We start from the raw sequence: 23932 nt of genomic DNA on the forward strand, positions 1-23932 counted from the left end.
GGAGGATTACCGCCATTTTTAGGATTTTTTCCTAAATGAATTCTTATTAATTTTTTATTAAATAGTCAACTTTTTTTATTACTTTTATTTTTATCATAATAAGTTTAATTTTATTATTTTATTATATTCGAATTGTTTATTCATCATTAATATTTAATTATCTAAAAACAAAATGATTTAAATTTTTTTCTAAAATTAACTCAATATTTATTATTAATTTATTAAGTATAATTTCTTTACTAGGAATAATCTTAAGAACTTTTTTTTTTATATAAGGTTTTAAGTTATATAAACTAATAATCTTCAAAATTATAAAAAAAGAAATTCTTTAAGCCTTAGTAAAAAAAAATTACTCCTTAAAATTTGCAATTTTACATCATTATTGACTATAAGACCTAATTAATAAAAGAGATTATTTGTCATAAATAAATTTACAATTTATCGCTCATACTTCAACCATTTTATTAGCGAAAATGACTATATTCTACTAATCATAAAGATATTGGAACATTATATTTTATTTTTGGAATTTGAGCTGGAATTTTAGGCACTTCCCTAAGTTTATTAATTCGAATTGAATTAGGAAATCCTGGCTCTTTAATTGGAGATGATCAAATTTATAACTATTGTTACAGCTCATGCTTTTATTATAATTTTTTTTATAGTTATACCAATTATAATCGGAGGATTTGGTAATTGATTAGTCCCTTTAATATTAGGAGCTCCTGATATAGCTTTCCCTCGAATAAATAATATAAGATTTTGACTTTTACCTCCTTCTTTAACTTTATTAATTTCTAGAAGAATTGTTGAAAATGGAGCAGGTACAGGATGAACAGTTTACCCCCCTCTTTCTTCTAATATTGCACATAGAGGCAGATCAGTTGATCTAGCTATTTTTTTCTTACACTTAGCAGGAATTTCTTCTATTCTAGGGGCAATTAATTTTATTACAACGATTATTAATATACGAGTTAATAATATATCTTTCGATCAAATACCTTTATTTGTATGAGCAGTAGGTATTACAGCTTTATTATTACTTCTATCTCTTCCTGTTTTAGCTGGAGCTATTACTATACTTCTTACAGATCGTAATCTTAATACTTCTTTCTTTGATCCTGCTGGAGGAGGAGATCCTATCTTATATCAACATTTATTTTGATTTTTTGGCCATCCTGAAGTTTATATTTTAATTTTACCTGGATTTGGAATAATCTCTCATATTATTTCTCAAGAAAGAGGTAAAAAGGAAACTTTTGGTTGTTTAGGAATAATTTATGCTATAATAGCAATTGGCCTTTTAGGATTTATTGTTTGAGCTCATCATATATTTACAGTAGGAATAGATATTGATACTCGAGCTTATTTTACCTCAGCCACAATAATTATTGCTGTACCTACAGGAATTAAAATTTTCAGTTGACTTGCCACTTTACATGGAACACAAATTAATTACAGTCCTTCTATTTTATGAAGTTTAGGATTTATTTTTCTTTTCACTGTTGGAGGATTAACTGGTGTAATTTTAGCTAATTCATCTATTGATGTTTCTCTTCATGATACTTATTATGTAGTAGCTCATTTTCATTATGTTTTATCTATAGGAGCTGTATTTGCAAATATGGGAGGATTTATTCACTGATATCTTTTATTTTTCGGCCTTTCCCTTAATCCTTTTCTTTTAAAAATTCAATTTTTTACAATATTTATTGGAGTAAATTTAACCTTTTTTCCCCAACATTTTTTAGGATTAGCAGGAATACCTCGTCGATATTCTGATTATCCTGACAGTTTCATTTCTTGAAATATCATTTCCTCTTTTGGTTCTTATATTTCTTTATTATCTATAATAATAATAATATTAATTATTTGAGAATCAATAATTAATAAACGAATAATTTTATTCTCCCTTAATATATCATCTTCTATTATGAACTGACTACAAAATTTACCCCCAGCAGAACATTCTTATAATGAACTTCCTATTTTAAGAAATTTCTAATATGGCAGATTATATGTAATGGATTTAAACCCCATTTATAAAGGATTATCCTTTTTTTAGAAATGGCAACCTGATCTAATTTTAATCTCCAAAATGGAGCATCTCCCCTAATAGAACAAATTATTTTTTTTCATGATCATACCTTAGTTATTTTAATTATAATTACTATTTTAGTTAGATATTTAATGATTAACTTATTTTTAAATAATTATATTAATCGATTTTTACTAGAAGGTCAAATAATTGAATTAATTTGAACAATTATTCCAGCTATTACCCTAATTTTTGTAGCTTTACCTTCTCTTCGTCTTTTATATTTATTAGATGAACTTAATAATCCATTAATCACTCTAAAATCTATTGGCCATCAATGATATTGAAGCTATGAATATTCTGACTTTAACAATATTGAATTTGATTCTTATATAATTCAATATAATAATTCAGAAATAAAAAAATTCCGTTTATTAGATGTTGATAATCGTATTGTTTTACCTATAAATAACCAAATTCGTATTATAATTACAGCAACAGATGTAATTCATTCATGAACTATTCCTTCTCTAGGAGTTAAAATTGATGCTAATCCTGGTCGACTCAATCAAGGAAATCTTTATATTAATCGCCCAGGAATTTTTTATGGTCAATGTTCTGAAATTTGTGGGTCAAATCACAGATTTATACCTATTGTAATTGAAAGAATTTCTATTAAAAATTTTATTAATTGAATTAATAATTATTCTTCATTAGATGACTGAAAGCAAGTATTGGTCTCTTAAACCACTTAATAGTAAATTATCAATTATTTCTAATGAAAGAATTAGTTAAATTTATAACATAAATATGTCAAATTTATATTATTACTAAAGTAATATTCTTTTATTCCTCAAATAATACCCATTAAATGAATTTTATCTTTCTTTTTTTTTATTACTATTTCTATTTTATTTAATATTATAAATTATTATATTTTCTTAAATAAAAATAATTTTAATAATAATCAAAATTAAAACGTTAAAAAAAATTTCAATTTTCGATCCTTCAACTAATTTATTTAATCTACAATTAAATTGAATTAGAATCCTTATTGGTTTAATTATTATTCCATATACATTTTGATTTATTTCCAATCGTAAATTTGTTTTTTGAAAATTAATTCTTAATAAATTACATAATGAATTTAAAACTTTATTAGGCCCTAATAGATTTAATGGGTCAACTTTTATTTTTATTTCATTATTTTCTTTTATTTTATTCAATAATTTTTTAGGACTATTTCCTTATATTTTTACTAGAACAAGTCATTTAACAATTTCTCTTTCTATTTCCCTTTCACTATGATTAAGATTTATATTATATGGTTGAATTAATAATTACCAACATATATTTATTCATATAATTCCTCAAGGAACTCCTAGTATTCTTATACCTTTTATAGTATTAATTGGAACAATTAGTAATGTTATTCGACCAGGAACATTAGCAGTTCGACTAACTGCTAATATAATTGCAGGCCATCTTCTTCTTACCTTATTGAGAAATACTGGAATTAATGTACCTTCTTATATACTATTTTTTTAAATTTTTATTCAAATTTTACTATTAATTCTTGAATCAGCAGTTGCAATTATTCAATCCTATGTAATTTCTATTCTTAGAACATTATATTCTAGTGAAACTAATTAATAACAATACATAATAATCACCCTTACCACTTAGTAGATTTTAGTCCCTGACCTTTAACAGGATCTATTGGAGTAATAACTTTAGTTACAGGAATAATTAAATGATTTCACAATTTTAACATAAATTTAATAATTTTAGGCTACATGATTATTTTATTAACAATATATCAATGATGACGAGATATTTGTCGAGAAGGTACTTTCCAAGGTAAACATACTTTATTTGTATCAAAAGGTTTACGATGAGGAATAATTCTTTTTATTATCTCTGAAGTATTTTTCTTTATCTCATTTTTTTGAGCTTTTTTTCATAGTAGTCTTTCACCTAATATTGAAATTGGTGCAATATGACCTCCCTTTAGAATTATCCCATTTAACCCCTTTCAAATTCCATTATTAAATACAATTATTTTAATTACCTCAGGAATTACAGTTACCTGAGCTCACCATGCAATTATACAAAATAATTTTTCTCAAATAACTCAAGGTTGTGATGTGGAAACACGTTTATTTAATTATTAAAACAATTTGTGCGCGGAAAATGAATAATTCGCCTACGCGCGGTTGCGCATCGAACCATGGCTCAAATCCGACTCTCAGAACTCCAACGGCCGCGGGCGCACGTGCTGCGCGTCTTGGCTACCTGCCAAGAGCAAGCAAGAGTGCGTATCGTGCACGCCGTGCGAGTGAGCGAGACGAGTGGGCGAGACAAACAAAAGGTTGAGCGTTGTGACGACGTCCGCGGGAACTTTCACATCTGGCGGCTTTTTTATAGCAATATTACTACATACTCCCCCTTTTGACCAGGACCAGTGACCTCACAACTGGTCAAACCGACACAAGCTTTCGCGGTCGGCCGCGAGGACGTTTTGGAGCCACAGGCTCAGGAATCTCAGTGCATTCACCCTCTCGCGAATGATAGCGTCTTAAGTCAGAGACATGATACTTCCCAATGGTAATGTCGGACTTATCAGGAAACGCTAACAGGTACGTAGTTGGGCTAACTTTCTTCTGAACGACGTAAGGCCCGTCTCGTTTAGGTACGAACTTAGCGCTGACTCCTTTTGCAGAGTTGCTGAGAACGTGCGTTTTCATCAATACGAGGTCGCCGACGTCGAGACTGTCACTTTTACGAATTTTATCTTTAACAGCTTTGCGGAGGTCTTGTTGGTGTTCAATACTTTCTTTGCTGGACTGGAGAGTATCTGCGAGTCTTAGCAGATAAGGTGTGATTTGCGGCACGTAGTTCTCCGCTTCGACAACTGCACGCAAGTCCGTCTGAGCTGCAATTGGTGAGCGAAGTTCGCGAGCAAAAGTCAGGTATGCAGGAGTCTGTTGGGTTGCTTTTGTCAACGATGTGTTTAAAGCGAAACGAATAAATGGCAGAGCTTCAGGCCATTTTTGATGGTGATTTTCCACGAGGATAGCCATTTGCACCTTAAGGTCCCTGTTCTTCCTCTCCACAGGATTCGCTTCTGGATGATACAGGGGCACCAGATTCTGCTTAACACCCAAAACAAACATGGCTTTCTGCATAACATCGGCGACGAATTGGACACCATTGTCAGAAATTAATCGCCTAGGAACACCAAAACGAAGGAAAACCTCCTCTATCAAGATCTTAGCACAAGCTTCAGCAGTAGCTTCAGTAAGCGCAAACAGCTCTACCCACTTACTGGCGGTGTCTTCGACAATAAGGACCCAACGTTCACCCTTGGGACCCTTAGGAAGTGGACCGAACAAATCTACTGCTACAACTTCGAAGCGCTGTGCGGGTACTGGAGTCTGCAACAAGCCTGAAGGCTTCTCATTCGAAGGCTTGTAACGCTGACATTCAGTACAAGACTTGAGATACTCCGCTACAAAACGACGCATTCCGGGAAAATAGAACCGCTGGGAAATACGATGCAAAGTCCTATCAACACCACCGTGACCAGCTGTTGCAGCGTCGTGACATTCAACCATAACTTGCTTCCGACGGTTGACTGGTACAACAAGCTGCGGTTCTTCCGTTTCTGCTTCTGTATATCGGTAAAGTATCCCCTTTGACATATGATAACCTCTATCTGTCCACCTACCAATCTCCACTTCTTCCTTTCCCTCCAGGCCCAGGATAATCTTCGCGATTTCAGGATCTGCGAGCTGATCTTCACGAAGAGCGGTTGCCTCCCATCGTGGCGTTTCAACCCCCACCGTACAGACGCCACAAGCATCTCGAGCCTCCTCAACGCATGGCGGTCGACTGAGAGAATCTGCGATGACGTTTGCCTTTCCTGGGGTGTAGTCCACTTGGAGATCGAAAGACTGCAACTTCATAGCCCAACGGACCAATCTACCTGCAGGAGACTTCAAGGTTAGTAACCACTTCAGGGGCTGGTGGTCGCTGGCGACGCGCACGGGATGACCATCGATGTAGCCGCGAAACTTCTCGACTGCCCACACAACTGCAAGAGCTTCACGCTCGGTGGTTGAGTAGTTTCGTTCCGCCGAAGTCAGAAGGCGGCTGGCGTACGCGATCGGACGCTCCTCGCGCGGCGACTCCCCCTGCAAGAGAGCTGCACCTAAAGCATAGCTGCTCGAGTCAGTCCTAAGCACAAAAGGAAGACTATAATCTGGCTGGATGAGGATTGGAGGAGAGGTAAGTGATTTCTTAAGTTCCTAGAACGCGGTGACTTGAGCTTCGCCCCACAACCAAGACTGATCTTTCTTCGTCAGGCGGGTCGGCGCAGTCATGCACCATACTAAGCGACTCGCGGTCCACTCTCTAAACGGTCGCATAATCTGACACCCTCCATCCCTTAGCGTTAAGGGTAAACGAGAATTTCATGAAAGCGAGAGAAAGTGGGAAGGATCTTTACTGTGTAAAAGCGCACGCGGGGACGGAGGGGAATGAGAGGGCGGATCGACTGTCCAAAGACGCGGCCCTGAAGTGCAAAAGAAGACCAGAATGTTTTATCTCATTCGTCAAGCGACGGCTTCGGCTGGGAACACTCGACAAATGGAAAAGGAGGTATATGGAAAGTACGACGGCGCGTACTCCGCAGTGTCGAGGTGGACGCGGTCTTGGTCCAGCTCTTCACGGGGCACGAGGGGTTCTCCGAGTACCTCCACCGATTTAAGCTCAAGGACCCCTCGTGCTTCTGTGAACCGGATTGTCCCACGTTCGGAGGACGTTCGGAGGTGGACGCGGTCTTGGTTCAGCTTTTCACGGGGCATGGAGGGTTCTCTGAGTACCTTCATAGGTTTAAGCTCAGGGAGGACCCCTCGTGCTTCTGTGAACCGGGCGTGGACCAGACCGTGATCCACCTGGTAGCAGAATGTCCCGCATACAAATACAAAGTTCAGTCTTCCGCCCAAAAAGATGGCGAAATCAATAAGGAATATTGAAAAATATTTAAAAGTAGTTCTACAGCAAAGAGTCTTTCGGATCTGGTTTCATTTAAAAGTAAGCCTAATTTAAGATTTTATTTTGTTGAGATGAGGACAAGAGTTATTCTTATACATTAATGGAATACACATTACAAAGCAGCCATCGAAATTATCTCTTACCTAAATAATACCAAGATGTTTAAAATTTCACTACTTTATTCAATTTTGAAGGTTTCATTGACATATTATAAGATAATCTACAGTTAAAGTAGAGGATTGCATGAAGTTAAGTAAAACAATCAGCTTCTTAAACAGTTTCAAATCAAATGAATGGTAAAATGTGTCATGTTGGTTTGCTTTTGCCTAGTTTCATAAGTTTTCGTTAAACAGAGTATGAAACTAAAATAGCATGTTGTTCCGTGATGATATAGCTTTATAATAGAACTTAATATACTATTATTTCTTGAAGATTTAAAACTTTTAGAATTTGAACTTGAAGACTGTAAATTTTCTTAATGACATGAATGAATTTAAAAATCCTTAATTAATGTTTCAAGTTTTCATACGCACATGCAACCTGTCGTATTGCTTGAACGTCTTTCAAATGCGGAAGCTTTAGCACCAAAATTTAGCAAGACAAAAATTACACAAAAAATTAGTTCAAAAATCCAACATAAAATCTGCCTGAGATCAGATACAGAAACTAGTGGAAAAAAATGTAGTCCCCAATTACATGCCATTAAAAGAAGCACAAGTAGGAGAAAGATGGTCAAAAATAATAAACCAAATAAAGGTTCGGAGTATGAACGACCTATAATGTATTTAAAAAATGCTAATTACTAGTATGGCGGACAGTCCCACTACGTCGGACCCGGACTACCCTAGCGCCTCAACGATGTGACGTAAGCCAGCGACCCGGATCCCCGGTCGCTCGGCGCGCGCGTCTCACTCACTCGATCCGGCCGCAAATCAACGCACATGCAAGCCCGCCGTAATAAACTCTCGCTCCGACGCGCCTACCTTTGTACAGTGGTTGTGTGAACAATAAATTAGGATTTTCTCAATTGCATCCGTTTATTACATTTCACCACCACACTAGCATGATGCTAGCATGTTCATGAATGGGGAGTCAAAAATAAGCTGAGGTTTGCACCACACAAAACAGTGTGGATTGCATGTAAATGTGATGAATAAATCTGCTGCACCATAATGACGAACATACGACATGGCATCTTAAGCATATTCGTGCATGTGTCGAGGACTTCCGATGTATGTTGCTGGAAAAATAGTCATCCGGCCAACATTCTGTGCATTTCCATCAGTATTAATCGCATCTCGAAGTTGAATATACTCTTCAGATCGGAGTTTGGTCTGATTCAACCTGATGAATGTTAATCTCTCCGTTTCAATTTTAACATACACGTCAACAACATATTTGTGATATTGTCGCTGACATTTCAATATGAGATTGATTCATTTTCCCGAATCATTAGGCGGTATAGATAATAGTTCATTGAATTGACTTTTTTGTTGATTTCAGAACCTGTAAATAGATTTTGTTTTAATAACATTGAAATATAAAATTAAAATACATAACATAGTGACTGAGTTATTATTTCCATACCCAAAATAATATTTTAATTACCTGTAATGGGATTTATCATTTTTACCGAGAGATCATAGCCATCTTCACCTTGCCAAAATGTAATGGGATATTGTTGTGCATCATATGAGCGATGTGTTTCCTTTATACATTGTAATTGATCATTCCTACAATGTAAAACAATATCACGGGATTCCAAGTTTTCTCCAACTACAACGATAGCAACTTCATCGATAGTTGGTGCATTTAAATGTCTTGCATGTTGACCCGCAGGTGTTTTATCATCTTTTGTGACAATTTTGTGATTATCAGATGGCATCGGATCCAATGCAGTTTTAAACAATATAATCAATTGATCGTGTTCATGAAATAAAGTTTGTAATTGTTCTGCAATAGACCTCTTTACTAAATTGTTGAACGCAGATTAATTTCTTGTGGTGAATTGGCCATAAAAAAAATTTGCAGGAATTTGTAGTCGCTATCTGACACTGGTAGTAGTGAACCTGCTCTGTGATATGTATTATTTGGCCTTGTATCTGTAAATAAAAAAAAAATTATGTTTGTACCAAACACCATAAAATAAAATTAAATAAATAAGCAATGTGGGATATAGATTTATGGATTATCAGTGATTAAACTTAAATAATATTTGTTCCTAAAAATGATATCTGTCTCCTAATCACTAAACAATATTTCATATCCTTAGATACCTCAATATGTAATATTTAGTTGTAACTAATATCTATCATCAAATAATTATATTGGGTTTCAAAATAATGAAAGTGTCACTAAAACTGAAACGCCAAATAATATGAAGACTAAGTGATCACATCTTAACTTGTTTGACAGAAAATATTGTTCACTAAAATAATTATGATCGACTGCTATAATACATACCCTCGGCCTAAGGGTGGGTAGAGCCAAATTCTCTACTCGTCACTTGGGTAATACCTGTCCGGCGCGTCCACGTCGCGGGGGTGGGCACCACTCACTCCAGTAGGCCGGAGTGAAATTGGTGGCCGAGTTGGGATAGGGACCTAGTGCCGCGGGGTATAGCGCGGCCCCCACGGTTACGGGTGAAGACCTTAACGGCTGCAAAGGCGGAGATGGAGTCCATTGGTACGGTAGAGTAGGCGGAAGAGGCAAATACCCCAGTCGCAAGCTGCCCTCACATATTGGGGTGACAGGTTGCTCCGGAGCTACGCTGCCAGGTGGGGTGGTGTAGTAGGGTTGGTGATGAAGACCGCGGTCGGCAGAAGCACCCATAGCTCTCCAAGAGAGTTACTACCTTAGCGTCAGGCGGCAGCCGGCTGTAAAGACCCAATTGCCAAAACAAATTCTCCTTATCATGAAAGTTACAAGAAATAATAGACGAGATCATACTAGGGCGTACCCCACAAGCGACGCAAATACTTTAGAGGCGAATAAAAGGGCGACAAAAGAAGACAACACTAGGGCGTCCCCCGCAAGCGACGTAATTCGACGACTCTTAGATTCGCTACGTGGAACTTAGGTTCCCTTACCGGTCGCACCAGCGAACTAAGTGAAGTCCTCAAACGAAGATACATTGATGCGTGTTGCTTACAGGAAACCAAGTGGAAGGGTTCCAAGTCTCGTGATATTGGACTAGGATTTAAACTAATATATAATGGAACATTAACACACCGAAATGGTGTGGCCATAGCTCTAAACTCTTGTCTGAAAGATAGAATGATTAGCATAAATAGAAAGTCTGACCGGCTCCTAGCCATAAAACTAGCGCTTGACAATCAGCCACCACTAAACATCATATCAGCATACGCTCCTCAAGTTGGATGCTCTAAGGAGGAAAAACAAGATTTCTATAGGAGTTAATGAATTAAAACTAATCGGCGGTGACCTTAATGGGCACGTTGGCCATAAAACTCCAAATGGCAGTGAACACCATGGCGGTTTTGGCTATGGCAAGCTAAATCAAGAAGGACATAGTATTTTAGATTTTTCAAGTAGACACAATTTAATGATCATTAACACATGCTTTGAGAAAAAGGAAGAGCACCTTATAACTTACAAAAGTGGAGGTAAGAAGACGCAGGTTGATTACATACTGGGAGAGAAAAGCTAAAATATCTAGATTCAAGGACTGTAAGGTTATCCCAGGGGAAGCATTAACAAGTCAACATCGAATACTTGTTACGAAGTTCAAATTGCGGAAACCACTGAGAAAAGTCAAAGATATAAAGTGTTAGCGTCTTATTAAAAGATGTTTGTAACACTTTATCAATTTATTTAACACACGAACAAATTTTTATTAGCGCTTGAGGGCGAGCAAAAAGGACGTGCATTCGTCGTGGGACTCTGGGACGCACTGTGCTCCGCGACCGAGTGAAAGCGGGCAATAGAACAAAGGCGCAAAAGAAACAAAAGGTCTGCGCCCGCGTCACCGGTGCGTGCATGTGCCCGCTGCACTAATTCGGCACACTAAGTTCGCCCGTCGGCTACGCTCGCCCACAAAATCTTACACCTATTATTCATTCAGACATCACATCAGTGTATATACGACTCCCACAGATAAAACACCAAAAATCAAATGGGCTAAACTGAACGGACCAGAAGGAAGCCGCTTATTAGAAAGTATTACAAACCATTTAAAATCTAACTTGGACAACGAGTACCAAAACGTAAATGAAATGTGGTCCAAATTCGAAGATCTAACGGTCCCGGCAGCAAAAACAATACTAGGAGAGTCAAAAGGCATAATTCCAAATAAAGACCCTAGTTGGTGGAACGATACCGTGAAAGCAGCAGTGCGGAACAAAAAAGAGCATTTCAAGGCTTGGCAAAATTCGGAAAGCGACGAGGACCTCATACGTGTGACCTCAGGGCCCATCGAAGCCATAACAGAATCCGAAGTTAAAGTAGCGATACTAAAGATGAAGAACAAGGAGGCTACAGGGCCAGATCAGATACCTGCGGAGATATGGAAGCGTGGAGGAATGGTAGCTATAAGGTGGCTTACGAAACTCCTAAATCTTGTCCTCACGTCCGGTACAATGCCAGACTCCTGGCGAAAGAGCTACTTAATACCATTTTACAAGCATAAAGGAGACGTTTCACTTTGTGGAAATTACAGGAGGATAAAATTAACATCACACACTTTTAAACTCTTCGAAAGAATTATTAATAATAGACTGCGGCTGCTTACAACCGTCACGGAAAACCAATTCGGCTTCACTGCTGGTAAATCAACGTCGGACGCAATTCAAGCCATGAGAATTATTATGGAGAAACATAGATGCAATAAAGAAGATTTACATATTGTCTTCATTGACCTGGAAAAAGCTTTCGATAGAGTGGCAAGACAACTTGTATGGCAAGCTCTCAGGTCTCAAGGCCTCCCCGAAAAGTATGTCTCCATAGTAAAAGACATGTACTACAACTGCGCGACCCAGGTGAGAAGCCCGGCAGGACTCAGTGACCTGTTCGAAGTAACAGTTGGCGTTCATCAGGGATCCGCCCTTAGCCCATTATTATTTAACTGCGTCATGCATTACCTCACAAAGGATATACAGAATGCCTTACCATGGTGCCTTCTATATGCAGATGATATTGTTCATGCAAACAAATCAGCAGATGATTTTCAGAGAGACCTGAACCTATGGATTAGAGAACTAGAATCCAACGCCCTCCGCCTAAGTAGATCCAAAACGAAACACATGCACTGTGCATTTGCACCAACACCAACACAAGGCCATAGCAATCTGAACATCAGTGGCATTCCAATACCATCCGTCACTAAGTTCAGGTACCTAGGGTCGACCTTAAGTACCGGTGCAGACTCAACCGCTGATGTCAAGAACAGGGTACAAACTGCATGGATGAAGTGGAGGGAAGTGTCAGGCGTTCTATGTGATAACCGTATGCCCATTAAGACCAAGGGTAAAGTCTACAAAGCAGTTGTCAGACCAGCTATGCTCTACGGCTCTGAATGCTGGACTGTAAGTCAGAGACACGAGCAAACACTTCATGTCAATGAGATGAAGAGGCTTAGATGGTCGGGTGGCGTCACTAGAATGGACAAAATACGGAACGAATATATCAGAGGTTCGTTTAAGGTAGCTCCGATCCCCAGCAAATTACAGGAAAAAAGATCACGATGGTATGGCCACATTCAACGAAAACCAGATGACCACGTAGTAAAAACTGCCTTAAGCCTCCCAGAATTCCCAAGAGGGAGAGGGCGTCCAAAAGCTACGTGGTGGTCTAATATCAGAAAGGAACTGGAAACCCTTCAACTTGATGCAGGGACAACCCAGGATAGAGTGGCCTGGCGCAAATTGATAAGGAGACCCGACCCCAAATAAAGGGAAAAGGGAAGGAAGAAGAAGAAGAAGAAGAAGAACTGCTATAATACATACCTTAAAAGTTGACATAAAATTTTCTCGAACTATATTTGTTGCCCCAAATGAAGTCATTTGAAAGCAATTGTAATATTGTTGGATATTTGTCAAAAAGTGTATGGAATCTGGTCCTATTCCCGAAACTAATGAGTACAATGGCTCTGGTGGTGGATGCAATGGTATCGATTTCACTTTATCATTTGCGCAACACAATCCATTGGCTTCGTTTTTGTATTTCAATGCCTTACAATGTGAGCAAACCGAGTTCATAGAACCAATAACAACACATTGGTAGTTACTGTAGTCAACTGACACATCGTAACTAAATACAGCTCGATTCAAACTTGCGCGATTATTAGTTGAATGTCGCGTTCGCGCTTCACGCGTTTGTGATAACCGAATTTTTTCACGTTCATTTCGGTCGTTACGTTCTTGTGCGCTAAGACAAGATAGGTAATTAGCTTAGTTTGTAGCATTTCGGGTTTTTCTACCTAAATTTCTTCGTCTTATAGGAGGCATATCAATAATATCATTGGTAACTAAACACTGCACAAAACACGAAAACAAACTCAGTGGTTAACAGAAAATCCAGGATAAACTACAATTGACATTGACAATTTTATATGACTCGGAGTCAAATCCATCAAGCCGTACCCACAATGTTTTATGTACGTAAAATAGGGATATTAATTAATTAAATTAAAACAAAACAAAAGTAATATTATCGCGAAGCTTAAATTAAAACAAAAGAAATATTATCGCGAAGCCAACCAAATTGAAAATCAGTACTATCATTAGTACTGATTTTCAATTTGTGTACATTTTGTGACTATTCAATTTGGTCGGGTCCGCGACATCACTTTTGTTGAGTTTCAGAACGCGGCATTAAATCCTCCAACGATGTATTCTGTGTTCCAACGCACACACGCACATTGTTTTGATAGATATGATTGAATTCGAACTTCGTGAAGCTATAATAAAGTGCAAATTGACTCGATAGGAACACACCTACATTGCTTAGACAACATTGAACTTTATTTCATAACAATAAACCTCAAATTGACGACTCTACGTTATAGTTATAAAACGTTTGTATGGAAAAAGGGAAAAGGCTGTTTTTAGGGTTTCTGCGGCAATTATTCGAATTTTTCTCGCTGTGAAATCCATCCTTGAACTTCAACGAACATTAAAAAAAAAAGAATTGGCCAAATTGGTCCAGGCGTTGTTGAGTTATGCGCTTACCAACGCATTTTGCGATTTATTTTTATATTATAGAGAAGTAGATATGTAATATACATTCCATAAATCGAATCCAGCAATGAAGTGTTGATAGTCTTGTTTAGCTTGAACCTATTGTAGATTATTCATTTCTTTAGGCTTTGATAAACAAATGGAGCACGTTGAAGAAGATGGAGTCTCTGTCAATACTTGCGTTACTTTCCCGTCAATCATAGTCAAAAACATGTTGTATCTTACAGAAACTGTCGTATGTTCAGAAATTATTACTTGAGTAGGTTCAACCTACTCAAGTAAAGAAATTTCATTTTCGATTCCTGAAATAACCTTTCTGATTTTTTCCGGAGTTTCTTTAGTGAATTCTATTGATATAGGACGGCAATACCTATTAGAAGATGGTGATGGATATTCCCACACTATTTTATTATTTAGAGGATCCATCAACTTAATAGGAACCAAGGAAGCAATAAAAAGATTGGCATCCGATATGAGTTTACTTTCTCCAGACAAAATTTGTTTATATTCTGCCTGGCCGGATGATCCATCGCATCCCCATTTCACATATAATATCAAATCAAGAGTATTTAAAACACTAACAGAATCGATTTTTAAAATTCTTTGTACCGTATGATTAAGAAGATTTTGAAGTCCAACATTTGACTTAGTAGCCGTTACAGATACCCCGTTAGGATAACATTCAAATTTTGCTGTCAATATTTTTCAGTAAGCCGGAAGTATTTTACACTTATTCTCGTCAAGTGTATTTTTCATTAATTGATAATTATCTCTGGATATATTTAAATCTATGAAAATGCTAAGGCCTCGTCCGTTGAAAAATTTTTTAAAGTGTAGTAGTCTCTGACGTGGAGGCTTCTGGATTGTCAAATTCGATGAGATACTCAGAATTTAACCATTCTTCGTTATTAGTCATAAATCGATCCCTAGTTCTTGCTACATTTTTCCATTTAGATTTGAATTTGAGCAACAAAGATTTTTGAATATTAGCTTTGGCACAAGTAAATTGCGTTTCGGTTAGGTTAAAATTGTCGTTTAAATAAGACTCTGCTGTAGAAATATGTTTTCCATGTTCAATGAAAGCGATACACAGGTCTTTAATTTTGATCTTTAGTATAGACATAACAATTGACTTTAAATTCAATTGCACGAAGAAAACTGTCACAATATAGCTAAGTATATTTAGTGTACACTTCAAGGGCACTAATATTGAAACAATCATTTTACAGCTATTTATACGAATTTTAAAGTCACACGGCATTATTTATTGTAACGTGTGCAATTTTGTCCCCGATCTGATATATAAATGAATAGAAATGAGGTAAATGTGGTAAAAGTGATAAAAATTGATAATATATTTTAACTATTACAATTGTGGTTAAGTATGTCTCTACTGGTTATGTAACCGGAAAAATATTATCGTGGTTTTATTATATAATGAGTATGACCTATAGTGCAAGTACATACCTATATATATACATAAAATGTACATATATTATTATATACTCTTATGCCTATATTTATACTTTGAAAACCATTGTTACATAATAATAAGCATATAAACAAAATATAAAACTGTAGGCAGCTTGATTAATTAAGTAATTTTTAGTCTCCGTCGCGCTCTCTTTGAAAGTGAATTACAAAAAATGGGGCAAATATAGGCAAGATTTTATTGCCGATTCTGAAAGTAGATAGTTTAGCAAATAGAAAAATCATAATTTCTAATCAGCGGCAATCAGCGCAAGTAACTACTAAAACTTTAACGACAATTTTTATTTTTTTCGGTTGCAGTGTATTTTATTTCTCCATTTTTTTTTTAATATTTATTATTGATATTTTATACACCAAATAGTTTCTTATGCATATAAAAATATAATATTGTAAATATTTTACGTAAAAGATATGTTAACGATGGTTTGAAGCTGTCCTAGATTTTTTCAAAAAACTTCTGTTTGAAAATTCCGCAACTTTGAAGTTTCATTATTAATAAATAAAAATAATTACAGAAAAATACCTTGTAAATAAAAAAAAACTACATAGTTTTACCTCTGTATACCATAGATTATATATATCGTACGACATATCAGACGAAAATGAATTATGAGATGATATTAACCTCGATGCACCATAGTGCGCTAAGGCTTTTTCTAGAGTGGAGACCACGAACCAACAAGCGTATGGAAGGATGTGCACCCACTAAGTGGACACACAACAGGTTTAGTAAGATCCTTGGAAGATGCTGACAAGCTACTTCCAACCAGTCCAGTTGGAAATCTATGTCAGTGGCATACATTAAGCAGTGGATGTCTTACAGCTATGATTGTGATGATTGAACCACATATTGCCTCAAAATCTCCGTTGCAGGTCTCTGGAGATCTGGGTAACCAAGTATACAAAGTGCGACGATACTTGAATCTACCATCAGTTTATGGGTTTATGTTACATTACGTTAGCTTCAACTTAAGAAGTACTTCAGAAGGTTCCTACACTGTTGATGTCCTTTCGTAATTTCATTGTACCTGTAACGTATCCGACGCATTAGTGAAAATCATCGACCTTACCCGACCGAAAATGTCGTCGACCGCAAAGGATTAATATCCCAAAAACATTTGCCATCGATTGCCGCGAAAATGAGTACACACTACAACTTTTCATATAACGATGAACTAAAATTAACGCAGATTTTTTAAAATTGTAACCGTATTTTTGGCAGACTCCGTATATATAATTTAATATTCATGGTCATTTTGTTAACATAAATAAAAAGCCAATTCATTTGCTTTGTGACAAAAATTAAATACATCTTCCTTTTTGAATTATTTAATAGGGTTCCACTTTCAAAAATGCTATACTGCGAAAGCGCCATCTGTTATTGACTCGTCTCGTAACAGGTCGTACAGATGTTTTAGTTACACTTTTTAGCGACATCTAGGATATTTTGAAAAAATTGTTGCATTCTTAATCTGCGTACGGAAGGAACGTCGTCTATTACACGAGTCTCTATTATTATTATACATTGTATTAGTTATGCAATATACGATAATTTTATTCATTATTAATATTGTATATAAAATGTATATAAAATTAACAGCGGTTTATTACTGCAAGAAAAATAAGAAAATATATCTGTGAATAGATTGTTTTTATTACATTTCCATACAAATTTTATAAGTCCATATTACATTTGAATGTCTAGAAACTTTAACATTACATTTATAAAGAATAATTACAAAAGTTGAAGTTTTTTATGAGTACACTTCTACCCGGAACGTTCGTAAAACATTTGTTATTGTCGAAAGTTGGAATCCCAAGAAATAACCCAGGTTTTTTGTTTATATTTCACTAAGCTGTAAAATGGAAAGGACGATAGTTCATTTACTTAAATACATTATGACGATTCCTGTGAGGTGGTACACGACAAAAACTAGAGAAAACAATGAACGGAGAAAAGAATACATTTCTTTGAAATAATAATGACGCTTACTAGCTCACTCTTGCTTCCCGTATACACTAGTAGTAAAATGCATAAAAAATATTTTCTATGCTCGCTCGGTGGAAACTTGTTTATAAGTACGTATATGTCGAAAAGTTAAAATAGCAGTAACACGAAGTATAACCATAAGAAGTTAGATTCATTTTCAAGCTGTGTGTTCCTAGTGAAAATAATTACTGTTCCGCGCAAAGGATGATTAGGTCCGATTGTGCTTTCACTTAAATAAATGTAAATCTATCGTTATACAGCATTAAATAAAAAAAAAATAATAAAAAAGCATACATTAGTAAAGTTATTGTATTGATTGTCATTTTTGGTATAAAAATCAAGTATCAGGTGTCTCTCGTTTAATTCTAATTTGTACATGATTAAAAATGTAAAATTACGTATAAGAGATTTTTTTACTTGGCTTAGACAGCTGCCCAAGTAACATTTGCAAAAAAAATTGCGGGTCTAATGAGGCAGGGCGCAGAGGGCGGGAACTTTGCCTAAAACCACTTTTAGCTGTCGAGTACCGTGCGGAGCCTCGGAGCAGAGGTAGTGTGATTGCTCTATAGACGGCAAGTTTTGTGTGGAGCTTTAGGTCGTGAGACTTTCATACTCTTTGGTTCAGTTTATCAAAAGCAGCAGCGGCTTTTGCGATTCGCGCAGATATCTTTGCAGATTCTCCATACTGTCAGCCATAAGGTAAACATCGTCTGCATAAAGAATTTACAGCACAGAGGTCTGATGGACTTTATGTTTTACTCTGAAATGGGTAAGGTCCTGTACACTCTTGTCCGTGCGAACATTTAATGAAACACTATCATTGCAGTTCCTAAGGGCATCCTTCATAACCGCAGCAAAGTATGTAGCAAATAGGGTTGGAGCCATTACACAACCTTATTTCACTCCGTTTGTTACATTAAACTCTTCTGTCAAGTCATTTTCGTGGCATACACGGACCATCATGCCTATCATGAAATTGACGCATTAAATTTACGAACTTCAGAGGACATCCATATTTATCGCATACTGTCCAAAAGGCAGATCTTGGTACGCGATCAAAGGCCTTTTCCGGGTCCACAAAACACATGTAGAGGTCACAGTGTTGCTCGAGGCTTTCTTCTTGTAATTGTTTGACAACACAGATGGCATCAACCGTCCCTCGATTCGGTCTGAGACCACACTGGGTATCGGGAAGGAAGCTTTCAGCTAACGTATATAGGCGCTTGTTGATGGTATGCGCCAGGATCTTGCCAGCTACTGAAAGCAGGGCAATTCCTTAAAATGAGCTGCAATCTGAGAGGTCTCCTTTGCCTTTGTATAGTTTAACAATATTAGCATCTTTCCAGTTTTGTGGAACAAGCTCATCAGCCCAAGTTTGTTGAATAAGTGCAAACAGTCTGGAGTGCTATGGCAGATAATCTCGTGGTGCACTCTGTGCATAGATTTGAATTTATTATAAAATCAGGTTTTGTTTCTGAAAGCAAATTAAACAGAAAAATGAGGTATTATTAAAAATTAGAGCGAAAATCTATATCAGGTGTTTGGTTTAGACTGAATAAGTTATGATGATGTTATTAAAAGAGTTTTGGCTAAAATCAATTAAAAAAGAAAAATATGACGAATTTATTAACCGAATAGCGTGAACATCTACATTCAGCGTCCCATTGACAATGCATAGATTTGAATATTTTTTAAAAGCAGGTTTTGTTTCTGAAATCAAATTAAACAGAAAAATGAGGCATTATTAAAAATTAGAGCGAAAATCTATATCAGGTGTTTGGTTTAGACTGAATAAGTTATGAAGATGTTATTAAAAGAGTTTTGGCTAAAATCAATTAAAAAAGAAAAATATGACGAATTTATTAACCAACTAACGTGAACATCTACATTCAGCGTCCCGTTGATACTGCATAGATTTGAATATATTTTAAAATCAGGTTTTGCGCTTAAAAATTTGGTGCTGCGTCTTATTGGTCTGGTTGGCAGCGTCCTGCTTGGATCCAGGTGCTGGAGACGTGACGCCTTCCTTCCTGCGGTGCTTGCCCTGGAATTCGAAAAACAATACAGTATTGCTGATTATTTTCAAAATAAATATATATCACATAAATATAATCTTTTAATATTTTTTTTATATCGCTTACACTGTTGTCCGAGAGATATTTGCAGATTAGATTAGAGGGCACTTTGTCTAAGACCTTTTTTAAGGTGGAGAAGCTCGAGGGCTCCTTAGGAAGCCTTAACTTGGTCAGCTGGTGATGTGTTACATCTTTGCCCTCTATTATTAACTCAATGAATATTTAAATTACAAGAATCCTGTAAGTACATTTAGTCTATATCTGACAGAGTGTACATACATAAGTCACAATTATTATTTAAAAAAAAAAGTGTTGTTGAGTTTCCTGTTCATCTCGACAATGACACCTTGCAAATCAGAGTAGAGCCAAATATATAAAAAAATAATTGATCATCAATAAGAGACCTGATAAAAGTTCCAATATTGAGTAAATTAACTTTATCTTTATTTTTAAGTCATTGTTTCACGTGGATTTTCATTCTTATAATATGTTCGACAGATCAAGTAAGTTAAGCTAATTTACTTGATCGGTCACAGGTACTCCGACGGCTTGCAGCTTTTAAATGTCAATAGGTCAAAAGCGACCATCACTTCACTGAAAAGAAATGTGGAAAAAAAAATTAAGAGAAAACATAGGGCCAGCTTACTAGTGGATAATAAAATCTCTGATAGCCTATTAGGAATTTATGATAATAAATGAAACGGATTCGGAGCCTTAGAAGCACGCAGTGTCGTGGGGGGTCGAATCGAAGAAAAATGTCATCGGATACTTTAGCTGTCAGATAGCGTTACATTGTCTTAACTTTGTAATGGGCTCTTAATAAGATAAAAAGAATAGCAATTATCTTGTTTACTTGTAACTGTAATTTAATTTTTCCATTTTGTTATTCATATATGTATATAGAGCGCTTCATACAGCATAATGAACAAAATATTTATTACACGATATAACGTAAGGGCTAGTAAAAAGTATTGGTCCGTCGCTTCCGAATTAAAAAAAATGATACAACGTATTCCAAAAAGGTCACTTTATTTATTGATGACATTTTTATATTTCTAACTGATCTAAATAGCGTCAATCTCGGGAAATTTAAAGTAACTGGAAGTTAAAAAAATTATGAAAAAAATCTGACCATCCCGCAAATTTAAGGCGAATCGTCTGACTCGAAGTACAAAAATAATTACAAGTTAAAAAAAAAAACAAACTGTCAAACGCGGGAAATTCAATGCGACTTGTCCAATGCGCGAAGTATAAAAGTAATATATATCTTCTTAATATATATAAATCTCGTGTCACAATGTTTGTCCTCAATGGACTTCTAAACCACTTAACCGATTATAATTAAATTCGCACACCATGTGCAGTTCGATCTAATTTGAGAGATAGGATAGTTTAAATCTCAAATTATAGTCGCAATTTTAATTTATTGCTTATTATTGTCTGTTATTATTTGACAGTCACAATTATCTGTTAACTCCAAATGATTCTACCAGATGTCGATACCTTTCGACTGGGTTGAGTAAGTAATCAATAGATGGCGCTGCTATGGTAAATCTACGAACGTGTCATATAAGCTACATTTTAACAGCATAATTACCACGTGTTGTTGACGCTATAAAATTAATTAAATTTATTTTGTAGTGAACGAAATACCGTTTAATTCAATTATTTCCACTTTTTAAATTTTTGGTGTTAGCAGAGCCGGCCACGTGTTACTTAGACTGATGTAAGTATTATCAAATAATTATAAAATTTAATTAAAATGTCAATGCAAAAATGATACACAATTTCCTACACTTTTTCAATAGTTGTACAAATATTATTTTTTATTGTTTTCATTTAACCGCTATTAAAAAATATTTAGCACTTATTATTTCAATGTGCTATGATAACAAGTTTTTCAGAATTTTTTTCTTATATTTAAACGATTAAATTAGTATTTCAATTCTTATTGAAATTATTATTTAAACTCTATAATTTAAATATGTACATGTCAGTATTATCACATAATTATAAAAGTTAATTAGAATGATTTTCAATTTTTTTTTCTCATATTTAAACGATAATTTATTATTTTCAGTCAAATGCCACGGAAAAAATCTAACCTCAACAACGCGAGCACCAGAGACGCACGACGCAAACGTATTAAAAGAGCCCATCATTTGGCAGAACAAATTGAATCAAGAAATCTAGCACAAAGAATCAGTACAGCAGAAGGTCATGCACAAGAATCTCAAGAACAGTGTAACGAACGTCTTCAAGAGAATATCATAAGAACAAGAGCAGCAGGAGAACGAGACATAGCCACAGTAGGAGCACAGGAACAATAATTTCAATTTACACATGTAAGTAATATCACATAGTTTTATAAAAGTTAATTAATATATCAATGAGAAAATGGCACAAAACTCCTCACACTTTTTCAATAATTGTACAAAAATTTTTATATTATTTTTATTTAATCTCTATTGAAAATTATTTTGCACTTATTATTTCAATGTGCTATGATAACATGTTTTTCAGTTCCTCTTTCTAATATTTAAACGATTAAATTATTATTTTCAGTCAAATGCCACCGAAAAAATCTAACCTCAACAACGCGAGCAGCAAAGGGTCGCGACGCAAACGTGTTGAAAGAGCTCAGCAATTACCAGAACAAATCGAAACAAGAAATGCAGCTCAAAGAATCAGGACTGCAGAAAGTCGTGCACGAGAATCTCAAGAACAGCGTGACGAACGTCTGCAACAGAATATTACGAGAACAAGAGTGGCACGAGAACGAAACATAGCTACAGTACGAGCACTAGATCGACAAAGGCAACGGATCAGCCGCTCATTAACACGTGCATCATTCGTTCGGCTTGCCTTTGAATATGCACCAGATATTAACTACTCAGCGCATTCAAAAATTGCTATCGGTGGAATGGATAAAGTATATCAATATTGTCATGCATTGAAATTTCGGAATGAAGCAGCCGGCATGTGCTGCGCATCAGGAAAAGTTGTGCTGTCACCTCTACCCGCTCCGCCGGAGCCTTTATTATCCCTTCTTACTGGCAATTCAGATGATTCCAAATTATTTTTGCGTAAGATGCGCAAATTTAATTCTTGCTTCCAAATGGCGTCATTTGGGGCAACTAAAATTTGCGATCGTGCATCCGATGGACGTAATTTTGAAACTATATTCAAAATTCAAGGCCACGTGTACCATAAAATCGGATCACTGATGCCAATCCATGAAATTTCTTCAAATTTATTTTATGGGCGATTGTGAAGAGCGCGTGATGACTCGGTGCCTGTATAATTTTATTGAACAAGCAGAGGAAAGAGCAATTGTGATATTATTGGAAAATTTTTTAGAAGTTCACAATCAACTAATTCAATTGATCAAAAGAGTTTCGCCACGACTGCAAAATGACAATTATCAAATCGTCATAAAAGCCGACAAAGTACCATTAGGTGAACATGCTGGTAGATTCAACGCTCCAACTGTTGATGAGGTTGCTTGTTGTTATCATGGTTGGTGATCCAGTTGACAAAAGATCTATAAAAATTACACGGCGAGACAACACTATCAGTACGATTTCGGATCTACACCGTTCATATGACGCACTACAATATCCATTGATATTTTTATATAATTAATATAATTAATATCACCTTAATATCAAACAGTATGATCCAAATACCGGTAAATTTGACAATTATCCGTTTACTTTCTTACTATATTTATTGATTTAATTTCGTATTGCATTTTATTTTTTTAGGTGATTACAGAAATAATAAAGTTAGCTCAATGAACCACTACGCACACCGAATAATGGTTAGACAACATCAAGACAATTATATCCTTCGATATCGTCAGCTGTTCCATCAATACATTGTTGATATGTATGCTAAGGTCGAAAGCGAACGCTTGCAATTCCTTCGATTTAATCAGGCAAAACTACGATCGGAAGAATATATTCACTTACGAGATGCTGTTGCTGGAAACATCGATGGAAATTTAAATCCCAATGACATCGGTAATGCTTTCATTTTACCTTCAAGCTACATCGGCAGTCCACGGAACATGCAGGAATAC

At 35.8% G+C, this 23932-nt stretch overlaps 2 pseudogenes; both read left to right on the top strand.

Annotated features, from left to right (window-relative positions):
- Positions 1-3037: 3037 nt before the first annotated feature.
- On the top strand, positions 3038-3691 carry LOC137927559 (ATP synthase subunit a-like; annotated as a pseudogene).
- A 2-nt stretch (positions 3692-3693) lies between these two features.
- On the top strand, positions 3694-7077 carry LOC137927547 (cytochrome c oxidase subunit 3-like; annotated as a pseudogene).
- The last annotated feature ends 16855 nt before the right edge of the window (positions 7078-23932 follow it).

This window comes from Battus philenor, unplaced genomic scaffold (genome assembly GCF_028537555.1).
Source record: "Battus philenor isolate CCGP_79_NKW_IND1 unplaced genomic scaffold, ilBatPhil1.0.hap1 SCAF_33, whole genome shotgun sequence".
NCBI classification, from domain to species: Eukaryota; Metazoa; Arthropoda; class Insecta; order Lepidoptera; family Papilionidae; genus Battus; species Battus philenor.